The following is a 20288-nucleotide window of genomic DNA, read 5'->3' as shown; positions in this document are numbered from 1 at the left end:
CATGAGGTGAAACAGGGAGAGCAAGACAGCTTCCCTGTGGGAGACACGTATGGGAGCCAGGAGCTCCAGGGTCATGGAACCTGCCCAAGCAAGCAGAAACAGGTTTGGAGAGAGAAACCGTCACCACACGGATCTCCGACGAGTGTCTCCCTGACCCACTGGGAAGCGATCTGCGTCCAAGACGTTCAGCCAGACCGACAAGCGTGTAGGCCCCCGAGAGACAGGGGAGACAGAGCAAGAGGGAGGACAGAGCAGAGGCCGGAGCCCGGGCCGGATACTGCCCGGTGCCACCGCCGCGGGCCTAAGGGGAGGGTTGCCCAACGGCTGACTTGTCCGGAGAGGCCAGCCTTCCAGGGACCGGGAGGCCTGGCATCCCCCCTTCCCGGCTTCCTCTTCAAGCTTCTGCCGTGGTGCGGCTTCATTTCTCAGAGAAGAGCCGTGAAAAGGTCCAAGCGTCTCCTCTGAGGCGGGTCTGCTCCTCTCCTGCAGGGCGACGAGCTCCTCTGGGGCTTTTGGCCCTGGCTGGACTGTGGTTATCTTGATCCCAGGAGAGAGTCCGCTCGGCACGGGTAAGGAGATTTCCACTGCTGCTGGGGAAGACGCATCTCCTCACGCGGTCGAGGCCCTCAGGGAGGACCCCAAGTGGAACGGCGGCGAAAACCCACTGACGAGCCCGCCGCAAGACCCAGGCACAGAGGCAGAAGAAAGAGGCTCGGCAGAGCCAGGCCGACGCGCAAGAAGTCGCCTTTGGGCGCACCGGGCGCATTCGTCCGAACGCACCCACGCACACGGGCACGCACACACCAACCGGCAGAAAGAGGGAAAGACACACACAGAGAGTGAGGGCCAGAGAGACAAGAGAGAATGGGAGAGACCCCCACACACACAGTCACACGGCAGCAGCGGCACAGAAACGCAGCCCCCGCAGGCACACAGCCCCCCTGACGCTGCAGGCTTCTGCTCCGGGCGTGAAGGCCCCTCGGGGGAGAGAGCAGCCCACGGACAGGCGGGCGGACCTGTCGTGGAGATCACGGGGGCAAGACTTTTGGGGAGACTCACCCCAACGCCGTCCGGGCAGGCCTGAGGCTGGGACGACGCGCCGCTTCCCCCGGACTCCGCCTGCGGTTTTGTCATCCTGGCCGGCGCGTTGCGACTCCCGGCGTCCGTCCGGAGACGTTCCTGTCGACCCCGTGGAGAGGTGAGGCAGGAGCCTCGCAGCCCCGACACCCCAGCGCCGCCACGGAGGGCTCCTGCTTTGCCAAGCCTCAGGGGGCCGGTTTCTAAGACAACCGTGGGAAGCGCTGTGACGCGAGAGGCCGCTCGCGCCTCGCGCATGCGCACTGGCCCTGCCGCGCCGGGCCCACTCGCGCTCCCCACCTGGAAGTCAGGCTGCGGCCCCTTTAAACAACGGCGGCTGCGCGGTGCGCCGCGGCCGGGGATGGGGTGGGAGGGGGCGTGTGCGCGGTGGGGCAGGGGGGAGCGGGGGTGGGGGGGCCGCTGGGGGCTGCTGCTGCGGCCCCGACGGCCGCCGGATCCGGGCTCCAGCAGGGGGCGGCGTGGGAGAAGGGGCGGCGGGCATCCCAGTACCAAGACCCCCGGAGTCCTGTCTTCAGGACCTCCTTGAGCCGACTGCCACCGGTGGAGGGGGAGCTTCAGGGCCTCCGCTGGGGTCTCTGGACTCCTCTTGGGATGGGATTTTGGACCCCTCCGGGTGAGAGAGGATGGACTCGCCATCATCGGCTGAGGCAGGCGGGGCCTCGCTGCAGCACAGAATCATCCCCTGGGCCTTAAGGCGTGGTGCCAGCCGAAAATTCACTGACCCACGAGCCCTCGGCCTCCCTCCCCCTCCGAAAGAGCGGCGGCCTAGCCCCGCTTGCAAAAGCCCCGGGGCTCCCGCAAGCTGCCTCTGCTTTCCAGGACCCGCGCCAGCAGGGACAGGGGCGGTTCCGCGGCGGAGCCATTGGCCCCACGCGTGGCACTGGCCGATCCCCGAGCAGACGATGTGAATGCGTGTCAGCCCGGGCGTACGGGGCGACGGCGAAACCAACAGCGGAGTCCAGGCCTGTGCCCGGGTGGAAGAGGGTCCCAAGGGACCTGCCCGTGGATTCCAAGGGAAATCAAAGATCGCCTGGGATCCAGGAGGGAGCCGGAAGATTCAGGGAGTCAGTCCACCTGCTCAGAGGAGCAGAGGAGAGGCTGTCCCTCAAGAACGAGAGGGGAAGTGCAGAGGGGAAGTGCCGCACCGCCTGTCCAAGAAGACAAGGCCCCTCACGGTGGCCTAGCGCTCATGCTAGGCAGGCCACCCAGCCATGAGGTGAAACAGGGAGAGCAAGACAGCTTCCCTGTGGGAGACACGTATGGGAGCCAGGAGCTCCAGGGTCATGGAACCTGCCCAAGCAAGCAGAAACAGGTTTGGAGAGAGAAACCGTCACCACACGGATCTCCGACGAGTGTCTCCCTGACCCACTGGGAAGCGATCTGCGTCCAAGACGTTCAGCCAGACCGACAAGCGTGTAGGCCCCCGAGAGACAGGGGAGACAGAGCAAGAGGGAGGACAGAGCAGAGGCCGGAGCCCGGGCCGGATACTGCCCGGTGCCACCGCCGCGGGCCTAAGGGGAGGGTTGCCCAACGGCTGACTTGTCCGGAGAGGCCAGCCTTCCAGGGACCGGGAGGCCTGGCATCCCCCCTTCCCGGCTTCCTCTTCAAGCTTCTGCCGTGGTGCGGCTTCATTTCTCAGAGAAGAGCCGTGAAAAGGTCCAAGCGTCTCCTCTGAGGCGGGTCTGCTCCTCTCCTGCAGGGCGACGAGCTCCTCTGGGGCTTTTGGCCCTGGCTGGACTGTGGTTATCTTGATCCCAGGAGAGAGTCCGCTCGGCACGGGTAAGGAGATTTCCACTGCTGCTGGGGAAGACGCATCTCCTCACGCGGTCGAGGCCCTCAGGGAGGACCCCAAGTGGAACGGCGGCGAAAACCCACTGACGAGCCCGCCGCAAGACCCAGGCACAGAGGCAGAAGAAAGAGGCTCGGCAGAGCCAGGCCGACGCGCAAGAAGTCGCCTTTGGGCGCACCGGGCGCATTCGTCCGAACGCACCCACGCACACGGGCACGCACACACCAACCGGCAGAAAGAGGGAAAGACACACACAGAGAGTGAGGGCCAGAGAGACAAGAGAGAATGGGAGAGACCCCCACACACACAGTCACACGGCAGCAGCGGCACAGAAACGCAGCCCCCGCAGGCACACAGCCCCCCTGACGCTGCAGGCTTCTGCTCCGGGCGTGAAGGCCCCTCGGGGGAGAGAGCAGCCCACGGACAGGCGGGCGGACCTGTCGTGGAGATCACGGGGGCAAGACTTTTGGGGAGACTCACCCCAACGCCGTCCGGGCAGGCCTGAGGCTGGGACGACGCGCCGCTTCCCCCGGACTCCGCCTGCGGTTTTGTCATCCTGGCCGGCGCGTTGCGACTCCCGGCGTCCGTCCGGAGACGTTCCTGTCGACCCCGTGGAGAGGTGAGGCAGGAGCCTCGCAGCCCCGACACCCCAGCGCCGCCACGGAGGGCTCCTGCTTTGCCAAGCCTCAGGGGGCCGGTTTCTAAGACAACCGTGGGAAGCGCTGTGACGCGAGAGGCCGCTCGCGCCTCGCGCATGCGCACTGGCCCTGCCGCGCCGGGCCCACTCGCGCTCCCCACCTGGAAGTCAGGCTGCGGCCCCTTTAAACAACGGCGGCTGCGCGGTGCGCCGCGGCCGGGGATGGGGTGGGAGGGGGCGTGTGCGCGGTGGGGCAGGGGGGAGCGGGGGTGGGGGGGCCGCTGGGGGCTGCTGCTGCGGCCCCGACGGCCGCCGGATCCGGGCTCCAGCAGGGGGCGGCGTGGGAGAAGGGGCGGCGGGCATCCCAGTACCAAGACCCCCGGAGTCCTGTCTTCAGGACCTCCTTGAGCCGACTGCCACCGGTGGAGGGGGAGCTTCAGGGCCTCCGCTGGGGTCTCTGGACTCCTCTTGGGATGGGATTTTGGACCCCTCCGGGTGAGAGAGGATGGACTCGCCATCATCGGCTGAGGCAGGCGGGGCCTCGCTGCAGCACAGAATCATCCCCTGGGCCTTAAGGCGTGGTGCCAGCCGAAAATTCACTGACCCACGAGCCCTCGGCCTCCCTCCCCCTCCGAAAGAGCGGCGGCCTAGCCCCGCTTGCAAAAGCCCCGGGGCTCCCGCAAGCTGCCTCTGCTTTCCAGGACCCGCGCCAGCAGGGACAGGGGCGGTTCCGCGGCGGAGCCATTGGCCCCACGCGTGGCACTGGCCGATCCCCGAGCAGACGATGTGAATGCGTGTCAGCCCGGGCGTACGGGGCGACGGCGAAACCAACAGCGGAGTCCAGGCCTGTGCCCGGGTGGAAGAGGGTCCCAAGGGACCTGCCCGTGGATTCCAAGGGAAATCAAAGATCGCCTGGGATCCAGGAGGGAGCCGGAAGATTCAGGGATTCAGGGAGTCAGTCCACCTGCTCCCTCAAGAACGAGAGGGGAAGTGCAGAGGGGAAGTGCCGCACCGCCTGTCCAAGAAGACAAGGCCCCTCACGGTGGCCTAGCGCTCATGCTAGGCAGGCCACCCAGCCATGAGGTGAAACAGGGAGAGCAAGACAGCTTCCCTGTGGGAGACACGTATGGGAGCCAGGAGCTCCAGGGTCATGGAACCTGCCCAAGCAAGCAGAAACAGGTTTGGAGAGAGAAACCGTCACCACACGGATCTCCGACGAGTGTCTCCCTGACCCACTGGGAAGCGATCTGCGTCCAAGACGTTCAGCCAGACCGACAAGCGTGTAGGCCCCCGAGAGACAGGGGAGACAGAGCAAGAGGGAGGACAGAGCAGAGGCCGGAGCCCGGGCCGGATACTGCCCGGTGCCACCGCCGCGGGCCTAAGGGGAGGGTTGCCCAACGGCTGACTTGTCCGGAGAGGCCAGCCTTCCAGGGACCGGGAGGCCTGGCATCCCCCCTTCCCGGCTTCCTCTTCAAGCTTCTGCCGTGGTGCGGCTTCATTTCTCAGAGAAGAGCCGTGAAAAGGTCCAAGCGTCTCCTCTGAGGCGGGTCTGCTCCTCTCCTGCAGGGCGACGAGCTCCTCTGGGGCTTTTGGCCCTGGCTGGACTGTGGTTATCTTGATCCCAGGAGAGAGTCCGCTCGGCACGGGTAAGGAGATTTCCACTGCTGCTGGGGAAGACGCATCTCCTCACGCGGTCGAGGCCCTCAGGGAGGACCCCAAGTGGAACGGCGGCGAAAACCCACTGACGAGCCCGCCGCAAGACCCAGGCACAGAGGCAGAAGAAAGAGGCTCGGCAGAGCCAGGCCGACGCGCAAGAAGTCGCCTTTGGGCGCACCGGGCGCATTCGTCCGAACGCACCCACGCACACGGGCACGCACACACCAACCGGCAGAAAGAGGGAAAGACACACACAGAGAGTGAGGGCCAGAGAGACAAGAGAGAATGGGAGAGACCCCCCCACACACAGTCACACGGCAGCAGCGGCACAGAAACGCAGCCCCCGCAGGCACACAGCCCCCCTGACGCTGCAGGCTTCTGCTCCGGGCGTGAAGGCCCCTCGGGGGAGAGAGCAGCCCACGGACAGGCGGGCGGACCTGTCGTGGAGATCACGGGGGCAAGACTTTTGGGGAGACTCACCCCAACGCCGTCCGGGCAGGCCTGAGGCTGGGACGACGCGCCGCTTCCCCCGGACTCCGCCTGCGGTTTTGTCATCCTGGCCGGCGCGTTGCGACTCCCGGCGTCCGTCCGGAGACGTTCCTGTCGACCCCGTGGAGAGGTGAGGCAGGAGCCTCGCAGCCCCGACACCCCAGCGCCGCCACGGAGGGCTCCTGCTTTGCCAAGCCTCAGGGGGCCGGTTTCTAAGACAACCGTGGGAAGCGCTGTGACGCGAGAGGCCGCTCGCGCCTCGCGCATGCGCACTGGCCCTGCCGCGCCGGGCCCACTCGCGCTCCCCACCTGGAAGTCAGGCTGCGGCCCCTTTAAACAACGGCGGCTGCGCGGTGCGCCGCGGCCGGGGATGGGGTGGGAGGGGGCGTGTGCGCGGTGGGGCAGGGGGGAGCGGGGGTGGGGGGGCCGCTGGGGGCTGCTGCTGCGGCCCCGACGGCCGCCGGATCCGGGCTCCAGCAGGGGGCGGCGTGGGAGAAGGGGCGGCGGGCATCCCAGTACCAAGACCCCCGGAGTCCTGTCTTCAGGACCTCCTTGAGCCGACTGCCACCGGTGGAGGGGGAGCTTCAGGGCCTCCGCTGGGGTCTCTGGACTCCTCTTGGGATGGGATTTTGGACCCCTCCGGGTGAGAGAGGATGGACTCGCCATCATCGGCTGAGGCAGGCGGGGCCTCGCTGCAGCACAGAATCATCCCCTGGGCCTTAAGGCGTGGTGCCAGCCGAAAATTCACTGACCCACGAGCCCTCGGCCTCCCTCCCCCTCCGAAAGAGCGGCGGCCTAGCCCCGCTTGCAAAAGCCCCGGGGCTCCCGCAAGCTGCCTCTGCTTTCCAGGACCCGCGCCAGCAGGGACAGGGGCGGTTCCGCGGCGGAGCCATTGGCCCCACGCGTGGCACTGGCCGATCCCCGAGCAGACGATGTGAATGCGTGTCAGCCCGGGCGTACGGGGCGACGGCGAAACCAACAGCGGAGTCCAGGCCTGTGCCCGGGTGGAAGAGGGTCCCAAGGGACCTGCCCGTGGATTCCAAGGGAAATCAAAGATCGCCTGGGATCCAGGAGGGAGCCGGAAGATTCAGGGATTCAGGGAGTCAGTCCACCTGCTCCCTCAAGAACGAGAGGGGAAGTGCAGAGGGGAAGTGCCGCACCGCCTGTCCAAGAAGACAAGGCCCCTCACGGTGGCCTAGCGCTCATGCTAGGCAGGCCACCCAGCCATGAGGTGAAACAGGGAGAGCAAGACAGCTTCCCTGTGGGAGACACGTATGGGAGCCAGGAGCTCCAGGGTCATGGAACCTGCCCAAGCAAGCAGAAACAGGTTTGGAGAGAGAAACCGTCACCACACGGATCTCCGACGAGTGTCTCCCTGACCCACTGGGAAGCGATCTGCGTCCAAGACGTTCAGCCAGACCGACAAGCGTGTAGGCCCCCGAGAGACAGGGGAGACAGAGCAAGAGGGAGGACAGAGCAGAGGCCGGAGCCCGGGCCGGATACTGCCCGGTGCCACCGCCGCGGGCCTAAGGGGAGGGTTGCCCAACGGCTGACTTGTCCGGAGAGGCCAGCCTTCCAGGGACCGGGAGGCCTGGCATCCCCCCTTCCCGGCTTCCTCTTCAAGCTTCTGCCGTGGTGCGGCTTCATTTCTCAGAGAAGAGCCGTGAAAAGGTCCAAGCGTCTCCTCTGAGGCGGGTCTGCTCCTCTCCTGCAGGGCGACGAGCTCCTCTGGGGCTTTTGGCCCTGGCTGGACTGTGGTTATCTTGATCCCAGGAGAGAGTCCGCTCGGCACGGGTAAGGAGATTTCCACTGCTGCTGGGGAAGACGCATCTCCTCACGCGGTCGAGGCCCTCAGGGAGGACCCCAAGTGGAACGGCGGCGAAAACCCACTGACGAGCCCGCCGCAAGACCCAGGCACAGAGGCAGAAGAAAGAGGCTCGGCAGAGCCAGGCCGACGCGCAAGAAGTCGCCTTTGGGCGCACCGGGCGCATTCGTCCGAACGCACCCACGCACACGGGCACGCACACACCAACCGGCAGAAAGAGGGAAAGACACACACAGAGAGTGAGGGCCAGAGAGACAAGAGAGAATGGGAGAGACCCCCACACACACAGTCACACGGCAGCAGCGGCACAGAAACGCAGCCCCCGCAGGCACACAGCCCCCCTGACGCTGCAGGCTTCTGCTCCGGGCGTGAAGGCCCCTCGGGGGAGAGAGCAGCCCACGGACAGGCGGGCGGACCTGTCGTGGAGATCACGGGGGCAAGACTTTTGGGGAGACTCACCCCAACGCCGTCCGGGCAGGCCTGAGGCTGGGACGACGCGCCGCTTCCCCCGGACTCCGCCTGCGGTTTTGTCATCCTGGCCGGCGCGTTGCGACTCCCGGCGTCCGTCCGGAGACGTTCCTGTCGACCCCGTGGAGAGGTGAGGCAGGAGCCTCGCAGCCCCGACACCCCAGCGCCGCCACGGAGGGCTCCTGCTTTGCCAAGCCTCAGGGGGCCGGTTTCTAAGACAACCGTGGGAAGCGCTGTGACGCGAGAGGCCGCTCGCGCCTCGCGCATGCGCACTGGCCCTGCCGCGCCGGGCCCACTCGCGCTCCCCACCTGGAAGTCAGGCTGCGGCCCCTTTAAACAACGGCGGCTGCGCGGTGCGCCGCGGCCGGGGATGGGGTGGGAGGGGGCGTGTGCGCGGTGGGGCAGGGGGGAGCGGGGGTGGGGGGGCCGCTGGGGGCTGCTGCTGCGGCCCCGACGGCCGCCGGATCCGGGCTCCAGCAGGGGGCGGCGTGGGAGAAGGGGCGGCGGGCATCCCAGTACCAAGACCCCCGGAGTCCTGTCTTCAGGACCTCCTTGAGCCGACTGCCACCGGTGGAGGGGGAGCTTCAGGGCCTCCGCTGGGGTCTCTGGACTCCTCTTGGGATGGGATTTTGGACCCCTCCGGGTGAGAGAGGATGGACTCGCCATCATCGGCTGAGGCAGGCGGGGCCTCGCTGCAGCACAGAATCATCCCCTGGGCCTTAAGGCGTGGTGCCAGCCGAAAATTCACTGACCCACGAGCCCTCGGCCTCCCTCCCCCTCCGAAAGAGCGGCGGCCTAGCCCCGCTTGCAAAAGCCCCGGGGCTCCCGCAAGCTGCCTCTGCTTTCCAGGACCCGCGCCAGCAGGGACAGGGGCGGTTCCGCGGCGGAGCCATTGGCCCCACGCGTGGCACTGGCCGATCCCCGAGCAGACGATGTGAATGCGTGTCAGCCCGGGCGTACGGGGCGACGGCGAAACCAACAGCGGAGTCCAGGCCTGTGCCCGGGTGGAAGAGGGTCCCAAGGGACCTGCCCGTGGATTCCAAGGGAAATCAAAGATCGCCTGGGATCCAGGAGGGAGCCGGAAGATTCAGGGATTCAGGGAGTCAGTCCACCTGCTCCCTCAAGAACGAGAGGGGAAGTGCAGAGGGGAAGTGCCGCACCGCCTGTCCAAGAAGACAAGGCCCCTCACGGTGGCCTAGCGCTCATGCTAGGCAGGCCACCCAGCCATGAGGTGAAACAGGGAGAGCAAGACAGCTTCCCTGTGGGAGACACGTATGGGAGCCAGGAGCTCCAGGGTCATGGAACCTGCCCAAGCAAGCAGAAACAGGTTTGGAGAGAGAAACCGTCACCACACGGATCTCCGACGAGTGTCTCCCTGACCCACTGGGAAGCGATCTGCGTCCAAGACGTTCAGCCAGACCGACAAGCGTGTAGGCCCCCGAGAGACAGGGGAGACAGAGCAAGAGGGAGGACAGAGCAGAGGCCGGAGCCCGGGCCGGATACTGCCCGGTGCCACCGCCGCGGGCCTAAGGGGAGGGTTGCCCAACGGCTGACTTGTCCGGAGAGGCCAGCCTTCCAGGGACCGGGAGGCCTGGCATCCCCCCTTCCCGGCTTCCTCTTCAAGCTTCTGCCGTGGTGCGGCTTCATTTCTCAGAGAAGAGCCGTGAAAAGGTCCAAGCGTCTCCTCTGAGGCGGGTCTGCTCCTCTCCTGCAGGGCGACGAGCTCCTCTGGGGCTTTTGGCCCTGGCTGGACTGTGGTTATCTTGATCCCAGGAGAGAGTCTGCTCGGCACGGGTAAGGAGATTTCCACTGCTGCTGGGGAAGACGCATCTCCTCACGCGGTCGAGGCCCTCAGGGAGGACCCCAAGTGGAACGGCGGCGAAAACCCACTGACGAGCCCGCCGCAAGACCCAGGCACAGAGGCAGAAGAAAGAGGCTCGGCAGAGCCAGGCCGACGCGCAAGAAGTCGCCTTTGGGCGCACCGGGCGCATTCGTCCGAACGCACCCACGCACACGGGCACGCACACACCAACCGGCAGAAAGAGGGAAAGACACACACAGAGAGTGAGGGCCAGAGAGACAAGAGAGAATGGGAGAGACCCCCCCACACACAGTCACACGGCAGCAGCGGCACAGAAACGCAGCCCCCGCAGGCACACAGCCCCCCTGACGCTGCAGGCTTCTGCTCCGGGCGTGAAGGCCCCTCGGGGGAGAGAGCAGCCCACGGACAGGCGGGCGGACCTGTCGTGGAGATCACGGGGGCAAGACTTTTGGGGAGACTCACCCCAACGCCGTCCGGGCAGGCCTGAGGCTGGGACGACGCGCCGCTTCCCCCGGACTCCGCCTGCGGTTTTGTCATCCTGGCCGGCGCGTTGCGACTCCCGGCGTCCGTCCGGAGACGTTCCTGTCGACCCCGTGGAGAGGTGAGGCAGGAGCCTCGCAGCCCCGACACCCCAGCGCCGCCACGGAGGGCTCCTGCTTTGCCAAGCCTCAGGGGGCCGGTTTCTAAGACAACCGTGGGAAGCGCTGTGACGTGAGAGGCCGCTCGCGCCTCGCGCATGCGCACTGGCCCTGCCGCGCCGGGCCCACTCGCGCTCCCCACCTGGAAGTCAGGCTGCGGCCCCTTTAAACAACGGCGGCTGCGCGGTGCGCCGCGGCCGGGGATGGGGTGGGAGGGGGCGTGTGCGCGGTGGGGCAGGGGGGAGCGGGGGTGGGGGGGCCGCTGGGGGCTGCTGCTGCGGCCCCGACGGCCGCCGGATCCGGGCTCCAGCAGGGGGCGGCGTGGGAGAAGGGGCGGCGGGCATCCCAGTACCAAGACCCCCGGAGTCCTGTCTTCAGGACCTCCTTGAGCCGACTGCCACCGGTGGAGGGGGAGCTTCAGGGCCTCCGCTGGGGTCTCTGGACTCCTCTTGGGATGGGATTTTGGACCCCTCCGGGTGAGAGAGGATGGACTCGCCATCATCGGCTGAGGCAGGCGGGGCCTCGCTGCAGCACAGAATCATCCCCTGGGCCTTAAGGCGTGGTGCCAGCCGAAAATTCACTGACCCACGAGCCCTCGGCCTCCCTCCCCCTCCGAAAGAGCGGCGGCCTAGCCCCGCTTGCAAAAGCCCCGGGGCTCCCGCAAGCTGCCTCTGCTTTCCAGGACCCGCGCCAGCAGGGACAGGGGCGGTTCCGCGGCGGAGCCATTGGCCCCACGCGTGGCACTGGCCGATCCCCGAGCAGACGATGTGAATGCGTGTCAGCCCGGGCGTACGGGGCGACGGCGAAACCAACAGCGGAGTCCAGGCCTGTGCCCGGGTGGAAGAGGGTCCCAAGGGACCTGCCCGTGGATTCCAAGGGAAATCAAAGATCGCCTGGGATCCAGGAGGGAGCCGGAAGATTCAGGGATTCAGGGAGTCAGTCCACCTGCTCCCTCAAGAACGAGAGGGGAAGTGCAGAGGGGAAGTGCCGCACCGCCTGTCCAAGAAGACAAGGCCCCTCACGGTGGCCTAGCGCTCATGCTAGGCAGGCCACCCAGCCATGAGGTGAAACAGGGAGAGCAAGACAGCTTCCCTGTGGGAGACACGTATGGGAGCCAGGAGCTCCAGGGTCATGGAACCTGCCCAAGCAAGCAGAAACAGGTTTGGAGAGAGAAACCGTCACCACACGGATCTCCGACGAGTGTCTCCCTGACCCACTGGGAAGCGATCTGCGTCCAAGACGTTCAGCCAGACCGACAAGCGTGTAGGCCCCCGAGAGACAGGGGAGACAGAGCAAGAGGGAGGACAGAGCAGAGGCCGGAGCCCGGGCCGGATACTGCCCGGTGCCACCGCCGCGGGCCTAAGGGGAGGGTTGCCCAACGGCTGACTTGTCCGGAGAGGCCAGCCTTCCAGGGACCGGGAGGCCTGGCATCCCCCCTTCCCGGCTTCCTCTTCAAGCTTCTGCCGTGGTGCGGCTTCATTTCTCAGAGAAGAGCCGTGAAAAGGTCCAAGCGTCTCCTCTGAGGCGGGTCTGCTCCTCTCCTGCAGGGCGACGAGCTCCTCTGGGGCTTTTGGCCCTGGCTGGACTGTGGTTATCTTGATCCCAGGAGAGAGTCCGCTCGGCACGGGTAAGGAGATTTCCACTGCTGCTGGGGAAGACGCATCTCCTCACGCGGTCGAGGCCCTCAGGGAGGACCCCAAGTGGAACGGCGGCGAAAACCCACTGACGAGCCCGCCGCAAGACCCAGGCACAGAGGCAGAAGAAAGAGGCTCGGCAGAGCCAGGCCGACGCGCAAGAAGTCGCCTTTGGGCGCACCGGGCGCATTCGTCCGAACGCACCCACGCACACGGGCACGCACACACCAACCGGCAGAAAGAGGGAAAGACACACACAGAGAGTGAGGGCCAGAGAGACAAGAGAGAATGGGAGAGACCCCCCCACACACAGTCACACGGCAGCAGCGGCACAGAAACGCAGCCCCCGCAGGCACACAGCCCCCCTGACGCTGCAGGCTTCTGCTCCGGGCGTGAAGGCCCCTCGGGGGAGAGAGCAGCCCACGGACAGGCGGGCGGACCTGTCGTGGAGATCACGGGGGCAAGACTTTTGGGGAGACTCACCCCAACGCCGTCCGGGCAGGCCTGAGGCTGGGACGACGCGCCGCTTCCCCCGGACTCCGCCTGCGGTTTTGTCATCCTGGCCGGCGCGTTGCGACTCCCGGCGTCCGTCCGGAGACGTTCCTGTCGACCCCGTGGAGAGGTGAGGCAGGAGCCTCGCAGCCCCGACACCCCAGCGCCGCCACGGAGGGCTCCTGCTTTGCCAAGCCTCAGGGGGCCGGTTTCTAAGACAACCGTGGGAAGCGCTGTGACGCGAGAGGCCGCTCGCGCCTCGCGCATGCGCACTGGCCCTGCCGCGCCGGGCCCACTCGCGCTCCCCACCTGGAAGTCAGGCTGCGGCCCCTTTAAACAACGGCGGCTGCGCGGTGCGCCGCGGCCGGGGATGGGGTGGGAGGGGGCGTGTGCGCGGTGGGGCAGGGGGGAGCGGGGGTGGGGGGGCCGCTGGGGGCTGCTGCTGCGGCCCCGACGGCCGCCGGATCCGGGCTCCAGCAGGGGGCGGCGTGGGAGAAGGGGCGGCGGGCATCCCAGTACCAAGACCCCCGGAGTCCTGTCTTCAGGACCTCCTTGAGCCGACTGCCACCGGTGGAGGGGGAGCTTCAGGGCCTCCGCTGGGGTCTCTGGACTCCTCTTGGGATGGGATTTTGGACCCCTCCGGGTGAGAGAGGATGGACTCGCCATCATCGGCTGAGGCAGGCGGGGCCTCGCTGCAGCACAGAATCATCCCCTGGGCCTTAAGGCGTGGTGCCAGCCGAAAATTCACTGACCCACGAGCCCTCGGCCTCCCTCCCCCTCCGAAAGAGCGGCGGCCTAGCCCCGCTTGCAAAAGCCCCGGGGCTCCCGCAAGCTGCCTCTGCTTTCCAGGACCCGCGCCAGCAGGGACAGGGGCGGTTCCGCGGCGGAGCCATTGGCCCCACGCGTGGCACTGGCCGATCCCCGAGCAGACGATGTGAATGCGTGTCAGCCCGGGCGTACGGGGCGACGGCGAAACCAACAGCGGAGTCCAGGCCTGTGCCCGGGTGGAAGAGGGTCCCAAGGGACCTGCCCGTGGATTCCAAGGGAAATCAAAGATCGCCTGGGATCCAGGAGGGAGCCGGAAGATTCAGGGAGTCAGTCCACCTGCTCAGAGGAGCAGAGGAGAGGCTGTCCCTCAAGAACCAGAGGGGAAGTGCAGAGGGGAAGTGCCGCACCGCCTGTCCAAGAAGACAAGGCCCCTCACGGTGGCCTAGCGCTCATGCTAGGCAGGCCACCCAGCCATGAGGTGAAACAGGGAGAGCAAGACAGCTTCCCTGTGGGAGACACGTATGGGAGCCAGGAGCTCCAGGGTCATGGAACCTGCCCAAGCAAGCAGAAACAGGTTTGGAGAGAGAAACCGTCACCACACGGATCTCCGACGAGTGTCTCCCTGACCCACTGGGAAGCGATCTGCGTCCAAGACGTTCAGCCAGACCGACAAGCGTGTAGGCCCCCGAGAGACAGGGGAGACAGAGCAAGAGGGAGGACAGAGCAGAGGCCGGAGCCCGGGCCGGATACTGCCCGGTGCCACCGCCGCGGGCCTAAGGGGAGGGTTGCCCAACGGCTGACTTGTCCGGAGAGGCCAGCCTTCCAGGGACCGGGAGGCCTGGCATCCCCCCTTCCCGGCTTCCTCTTCAAGCTTCTGCCGTGGTGCGGCTTCATTTCTCAGAGAAGAGCCGTGAAAAGGTCCAAGCGTCTCCTCTGAGGCGGGTCTGCTCCTCTCCTGCAGGGCGACGAGCTCCTCTGGGGCTTTTGGCCCTGGCTGGACTGTGGTTATCTTGATCCCAGGAGAGAGTCCGCTCGGCACGGGTAAGGAGATTTCCACTGCTGCTGGGGAAGACGCATCTCCTCACGCGGTCGAGGCCCTCAGGGAGGACCCCAAGTGGAACGGCGGCGAAAACCCACTGACGAGCCCGCCGCAAGACCCAGGCACAGAGGCAGAAGAAAGAGGCTCGGCAGAGCCAGGCCGACGCGCAAGAAGTCGCCTTTGGGCGCACCGGGCGCATTCGTCCGAACGCACCCACGCACACGGGCACGCACACACCAACCGGCAGAAAGAGGGAAAGACACACACAGAGAGTGAGGGCCAGAGAGACAAGAGAGAATGGGAGAGACCCCCCCACACACAGTCACACGGCAGCAGCGGCACAGAAACGCAGCCCCCGCAGGCACACAGCCCCCCTGACGCTGCAGGCTTCTGCTCCGGGCGTGAAGGCCCCTCGGGGGAGAGAGCAGCCCACGGACAGGCGGGCGGACCTGTCGTGGAGATCACGGGGGCAAGACTTTTGGGGAGACTCACCCCAACGCCGTCCGGGCAGGCCTGAGGCTGGGACGACGCGCCGCTTCCCCCGGACTCCGCCTGCGGTTTTGTCATCCTGGCCGGCGCGTTGCGACTCCCGGCGTCCGTCCGGAGACGTTCCTGTCGACCCCGTGGAGAGGTGAGGCAGGAGCCTCGCAGCCCCGACACCCCAGCGCCGCCACGGAGGGCTCCTGCTTTGCCAAGCCTCAGGGGGCCGGTTTCTAAGACAACCGTGGGAAGCGCTGTGACGCGAGAGGCCGCTCGCGCCTCGCGCATGCGCACTGGCCCTGCCGCGCCGGGCCCACTCGCGCTCCCCACCTGGAAGTCAGGCTGCGGCCCCTTTAAACAACGGCGGCTGCGCGGTGCGCCGCGGCCGGGGATGGGGTGGGAGGGGGCGTGTGCGCGGTGGGGCAGGGGGGAGCGGGGGTGGGGGGGCCGCTGGGGGCTGCTGCTGCGGCCCCGACGGCCGCCGGATCCGGGCTCCAGCAGGGGGCGGCGTGGGAGAAGGGGCGGCGGGCATCCCAGTACCAAGACCCCCGGAGTCCTGTCTTCAGGACCTCCTTGAGCCGACTGCCACCGGTGGAGGGGGAGCTTCAGGGCCTCCGCTGGGGTCTCTGGACTCCTCTTGGGATGGGATTTTGGACCCCTCCGGGTGAGAGAGGATGGACTCGCCATCATCGGCTGAGGCAGGCGGGGCCTCGCTGCAGCACAGAATCATCCCCTGGGCCTTAAGGCGTGGTGCCAGCCGAAAATTCACTGACCCACGAGCCCTCGGCCTCCCTCCCCCTCCGAAAGAGCGGCGGCCTAGCCCCGCTTGCAAAAGCCCCGGGGCTCCCGCAAGCTGCCTCTGCTTTCCAGGACCCGCGCCAGCAGGGACAGGGGCGGTTCCGCGGCGGAGCCATTGGCCCCACGCGTGGCACTGGCCGATCCCCGAGCAGACGATGTGAATGCGTGTCAGCCCGGGCGTACGGGGCGACGGCGAAACCAACAGCGGAGTCCAGGCCTGTGCCCGGGTGGAAGAGGGTCCCAAGGGACCTGCCCGTGGATTCCAAGGGAAATCAAAGATCGCCTGGGATCCAGGAGGGAGCCGGAAGATTCAGGGATTCAGGGAGTCAGTCCACCTGCTCCCTCAAGAACGAGAGGGGAAGTGCAGAGGGGAAGTGCCGCACCGCCTGTCCAAGAAGACAAGGCCCCTCACGGTGGCCTAGCGCTCATGCTAGGCAGGCCACCCAGCCATGAGGTGAAACAGGGAGAGCAAGACAGCTTCCCTGTGGGAGACACGTATGGGAGCCAGGAGCTCCAGGGTCATGGAACCTGCCCAAGCAAGCAGAAACAGGTTTGGAGAGAGAAACCGTCACCACACGGATCTCCGACGAGTGTCTCCCTGACCCACTGGGAAGCGATCTGCGTCCAAGACGTTCAGCCAGACCGACAAGCGTGTAGGCCCCCGAGAGACAGGGGAGACAGAGCAAGAGGGAGGACAGAGCAGAGGCCGGAGCCCGGGCCGGATACTGCCCGGTGCCACCGCCGCGGGCCTAAGGGGAGGGTTGCCCAACGGCTGACTTGTCCGGAGAGGCCAGCCTTCCAGGGACCGGGAGGCCTGGCATCCCCCCTTCCCGGCTTCCTCTTCAAGCTTCTGCCGTGGTGCGGCTTCATTTCTCAGAGAAGAGCCGTGAAAAGGTCCAAGCGTCTCCTCTGAGGCGGGTCTGCTCCTCTCCTGCAGGGCGACGAGCTCCTCTGGGGCTTTTGGCCCTGGCTGGACTGTGGTTATCTTGATCCCAGGAGAGAGTCCGCTCGGCACGGGTAAGGAGATTTCCACTGCTGCTGGGGAAGACGCATCTCCTCACGCGGTCGAGGCCCTCAGGGAGGACCCCAAGTGGAACGGCGGCGAAAACCCACTGACGAGCCCGCCGCAAGACCCAGGCACAGAGGCAGAAGAAAGAGGCTCGGCAGAGCCAGGCCGACGCGCAAGAAGTCGCCTTTGGGCGCACCGGGCGCATTCGTCCGAACGCACCCACGCACACGGGCACGCACACACCAACCGGCAGAAAGAGGGAAAGACACACACAGAGAGTGAGGGCCAGAGAGACAAGAGAGAATGGGAGAGACCCCCACACACACAGTCACACGGCAGCAGCGGCACAGAAACGCAGCCCCCGCAGGCACACAGCCCCCCTGACGCTGCAGGCTTCTGCTCCGGGCGTGAAGGCCCCTCGGGGGAGAGAGCAGCCCACGGACAGGCGGGCGGACCTGTCGTGGAGATCACGGGGGCAAGACTTTTGGGGAGACTCACCCCAACGCCGTCCGGGCAGGCCTGAGGCTGGGACGACGCGCCGCTTCCCCCGGACTCCGCCTGCGGTTTTGTCATCCTGGCCGGCGCGTTGCGACTCCCGGCGTCCGTCCGGAGACGTTCCTGTCGACCCCGTGGAGAGGTGAGGCAGGAGCCTCGCAGCCCCGACACCCCAGCGCCGCCACGGAGGGCTCCTGCTTTGCCAAGCCTCAGGGGGCCGGTTTCTAAGACAACCGTGGGAAGCGCTGTGACGCGAGAGGCCGCTCGCGCCTCGCGCATGCGCACTGGCCCTGCCGCGCCGGGCCCACTCGCGCTCCCCACCTGGAAGTCAGGCTGCGGCCCCTTTAAACAACGGCGGCTGCGCGGTGCGCCGCGGCCGGGGATGGGGTGGGAGGGGGCGTGTGCGCGGTGGGGCAGGGGGGAGCGGGGGTGGGGGGGCCGCTGGGGGCTGCTGCTGCGGCCCCGACGGCCGCCGGATCCGGGCTCCAGCAGGGGGCGGCGTGGGAGAAGGGGCGGCGGGCATCCCAGTACCAAGACCCCCGGAGTCCTGTCTTCAGGACCTCCTTGAGCCGACTGCCACCGGTGGAGGGGGAGCTTCAGGGCCTCCGCTGGGGTCTCTGGACTCCTCTTGGGATGGGATTTTGGACCCCTCCGGGTGAGAGAGGATGGACTCGCCATCATCGGCTGAGGCAGGCGGGGCCTCGCTGCAGCACAGAATCATCCCCTGGGCCTTAAGGCGTGGTGCCAGCCGAAAATTCACTGACCCACGAGCCCTCGGCCTCCCTCCCCCTCCGAAAGAGCGGCGGCCTAGCCCCGCTTGCAAAAGCCCCGGGGCTCCCGCAAGCTGCCTCTGCTTTCCAGGACCCGCGCCAGCAGGGACAGGGGCGGTTCCGCGGCGGAGCCATTGGCCCCACGCGTGGCACTGGCCGATCCCCGAGCAGACGATGTGAATGCGTGTCAGCCCGGGCGTACGGGGCGACGGCGAAACCAACAGCGGAGTCCAGGCCTGTGCCCGGGTGGAAGAGGGTCCCAAGGGACCTGCCCGTGGATTCCAAGGGAAATCAAAGATCGCCTGGGATCCAGGAGGGAGCCGGAAGATTCAGGGAGTCAGTCCACCTGCTCAGAGGAGCAGAGGAGAGGCTGTCCCTCAAGAACGAGAGGGGAAGTGCAGAGGGGAAGTGCCGCACCGCCTGTCCAAGAAGACAAGGCCCCTCACGGTGGCCTAGCGCTCATGCTAGGCAGGCCACCCAGCCATGAGGTGAAACAGGGAGAGCAAGACAGCTTCCCTGTGGGAGACACGTATGGGAGCCAGGAGCTCCAGGGTCATGGAACCTGCCCAAGCAAGCAGAAACAGGTTTGGAGAGAGAAACCGTCACCACACGGATCTCCGACGAGTGTCTCCCTGACCCACTGGGAAGCGATCTGCGTCCAAGACGTTCAGCCAGACCGACAAGCGTGTAGGCCCCCGAGAGACAGGGGAGACAGAGCAAGAGGGAGGACAGAGCAGAGGCCGGAGCCCGGGCCGGATACTGCCCGGTGCCACCGCCGCGGGCCTAAGGGGAGGGTTGCCCAACGGCTGACTTGTCCGGAGAGGCCAGCCTTCCAGGGACCGGGAGGCCTGGCATCCCCCCTTCCCGGCTTCCTCTTCAAGCTTCTGCCGTGGTGCGGCTTCATTTCTCAGAGAAGAGCCGTGAAAAGGTCCAAGCGTCTCCTCTGAGGCGGGTCTGCTCCTCTCCTGCAGGGCGACGAGCTCCTCTGGGGCTTTTGGCCCTGGCTGGACTGTGGTTATCTTGATCCCAGGAGAGAGTCCGCTCGGCACGGGTAAGGAGATTTCCACTGCTGCTGGGGAAGACGCATCTCCTCACGCGGTCGAGGCCCTCAGGGAGGACCCCAAGTGGAACGGCGGCGAAAACCCACTGACGAGCCCGCCGCAAGACCCAGGCACAGAGGCAGAAGAAAGAGGCTCGGCAGAGCCAGGCCGACGCGCAAGAAGTCGCCTTTGGGCGCACCGGGCGCATTCGTCCGAACGCACCCACGCACACGGGCACGCACACACCAACCGGCAGAAAGAGGGAAAGACACACACAGAGAGTGAGGGCCAGAGAGACAAGAGAGAATGGGAGAGACCCCCACACACACAGTCACACGGCAGCAGCGGCACAGAAACGCAGCCCCCGCAGGCACACAGCCCCCCTGACGCTGCAGGCTTCTGCTCCGGGCGTGAAGGCCCCTCGGGGGAGAGAGCAGCCCACGGACAGGCGGGCGGACCTGTCGTGGAGATCACGGGGGCAAGACTTTTGGGGAGACTCACCCCAACGCCGTCCGGGCAGGCCTGAGGCTGGGACGACGCGCCGCTTCCCCCGGACTCCGCCTGCGGTTTTGTCATCCTGGCCGGCGCGTTGCGACTCCCGGCGTCCGTCCGGAGACGTTCCTGTCGACCCCGTGGAGAGGTGAGGCAGGAGCCTCGCAGCCCCGACACCCCAGCGCCGCCACGGAGGGCTCCTGCTTTGCCAAGCCTCAGGGGGCCGGTTTCTAAGACAACCGTGGGAAGCGCTGTGACGCGAGAGGCCGCTCGCGCCTCGCGCATGCGCACTGGCCCTGCCGCGCCGGGCCCACTCGCGCTCCCCACCTGGAAGTCAGGCTGCGGCCCCTTTAAACAACGGCGGCTGCGCGGTGCGCCGCGGCCGGGGATGGGGTGGGAGGGGGCGTGTGCGCGGTGGGGCAGGGGGGAGCGGGGGTGGGGGGGCCGCTGGGGGCTGCTGCTGCGGCCCCGACGGCCGCCGGATCCGGGCTCCAGCAGGGGGCGGCGTGGGAGAAGGGGCGGCGGGCATCCCAGTACCAAGACCCCCGGAGTCCTGTCTTCAGGACCTCCTTGAGCCGACTGCCACCGGTGGAGGGGGAGCTTCAGGGCCTCCGCTGGGGTCTCTGGACTCCTCTTGGGATGGGATTTTGGACCCCTCCGGGTGAGAGAGGATGGACTCGCCATCATCGGCTGAGGCAGGCGGGGCCTCGCTGCAGCACAGAATCATCCCCTGGGCCTTAAGGCGTGGTGCCAGCCGAAAATTCACTGACCCACGAGCCCTCGGCCTCCCTCCCCCTCCGAAAGAGCGGCGGCCTAGCCCCGCTTGCAAAAGCCCCGGGGCTCCCGCAA

The 20288-nt window shown here is 67.1% G+C and overlaps 1 long non-coding RNA gene across 2 annotated transcripts in view; it reads right to left on the bottom strand.

The window, feature by feature from the left end:
- The window catches only part of LOC135967862 (uncharacterized), a 261355-nt gene that overhangs the window by 13703 nt on the left and 227364 nt on the right, over nt 1–20288 (bottom strand). The window lies entirely within an intron of this gene.

Source organism: Macaca fascicularis, chromosome 16 (genome assembly GCF_037993035.2).
Source record: "Macaca fascicularis isolate 582-1 chromosome 16, T2T-MFA8v1.1".
In the NCBI taxonomy this organism is placed as follows: domain Eukaryota; kingdom Metazoa; phylum Chordata; class Mammalia; order Primates; family Cercopithecidae; genus Macaca; species Macaca fascicularis.
The sequence above is the reverse complement of the archived record's forward strand: the minus strand, read 5'-3'. Positions and strand labels throughout refer to the sequence as shown.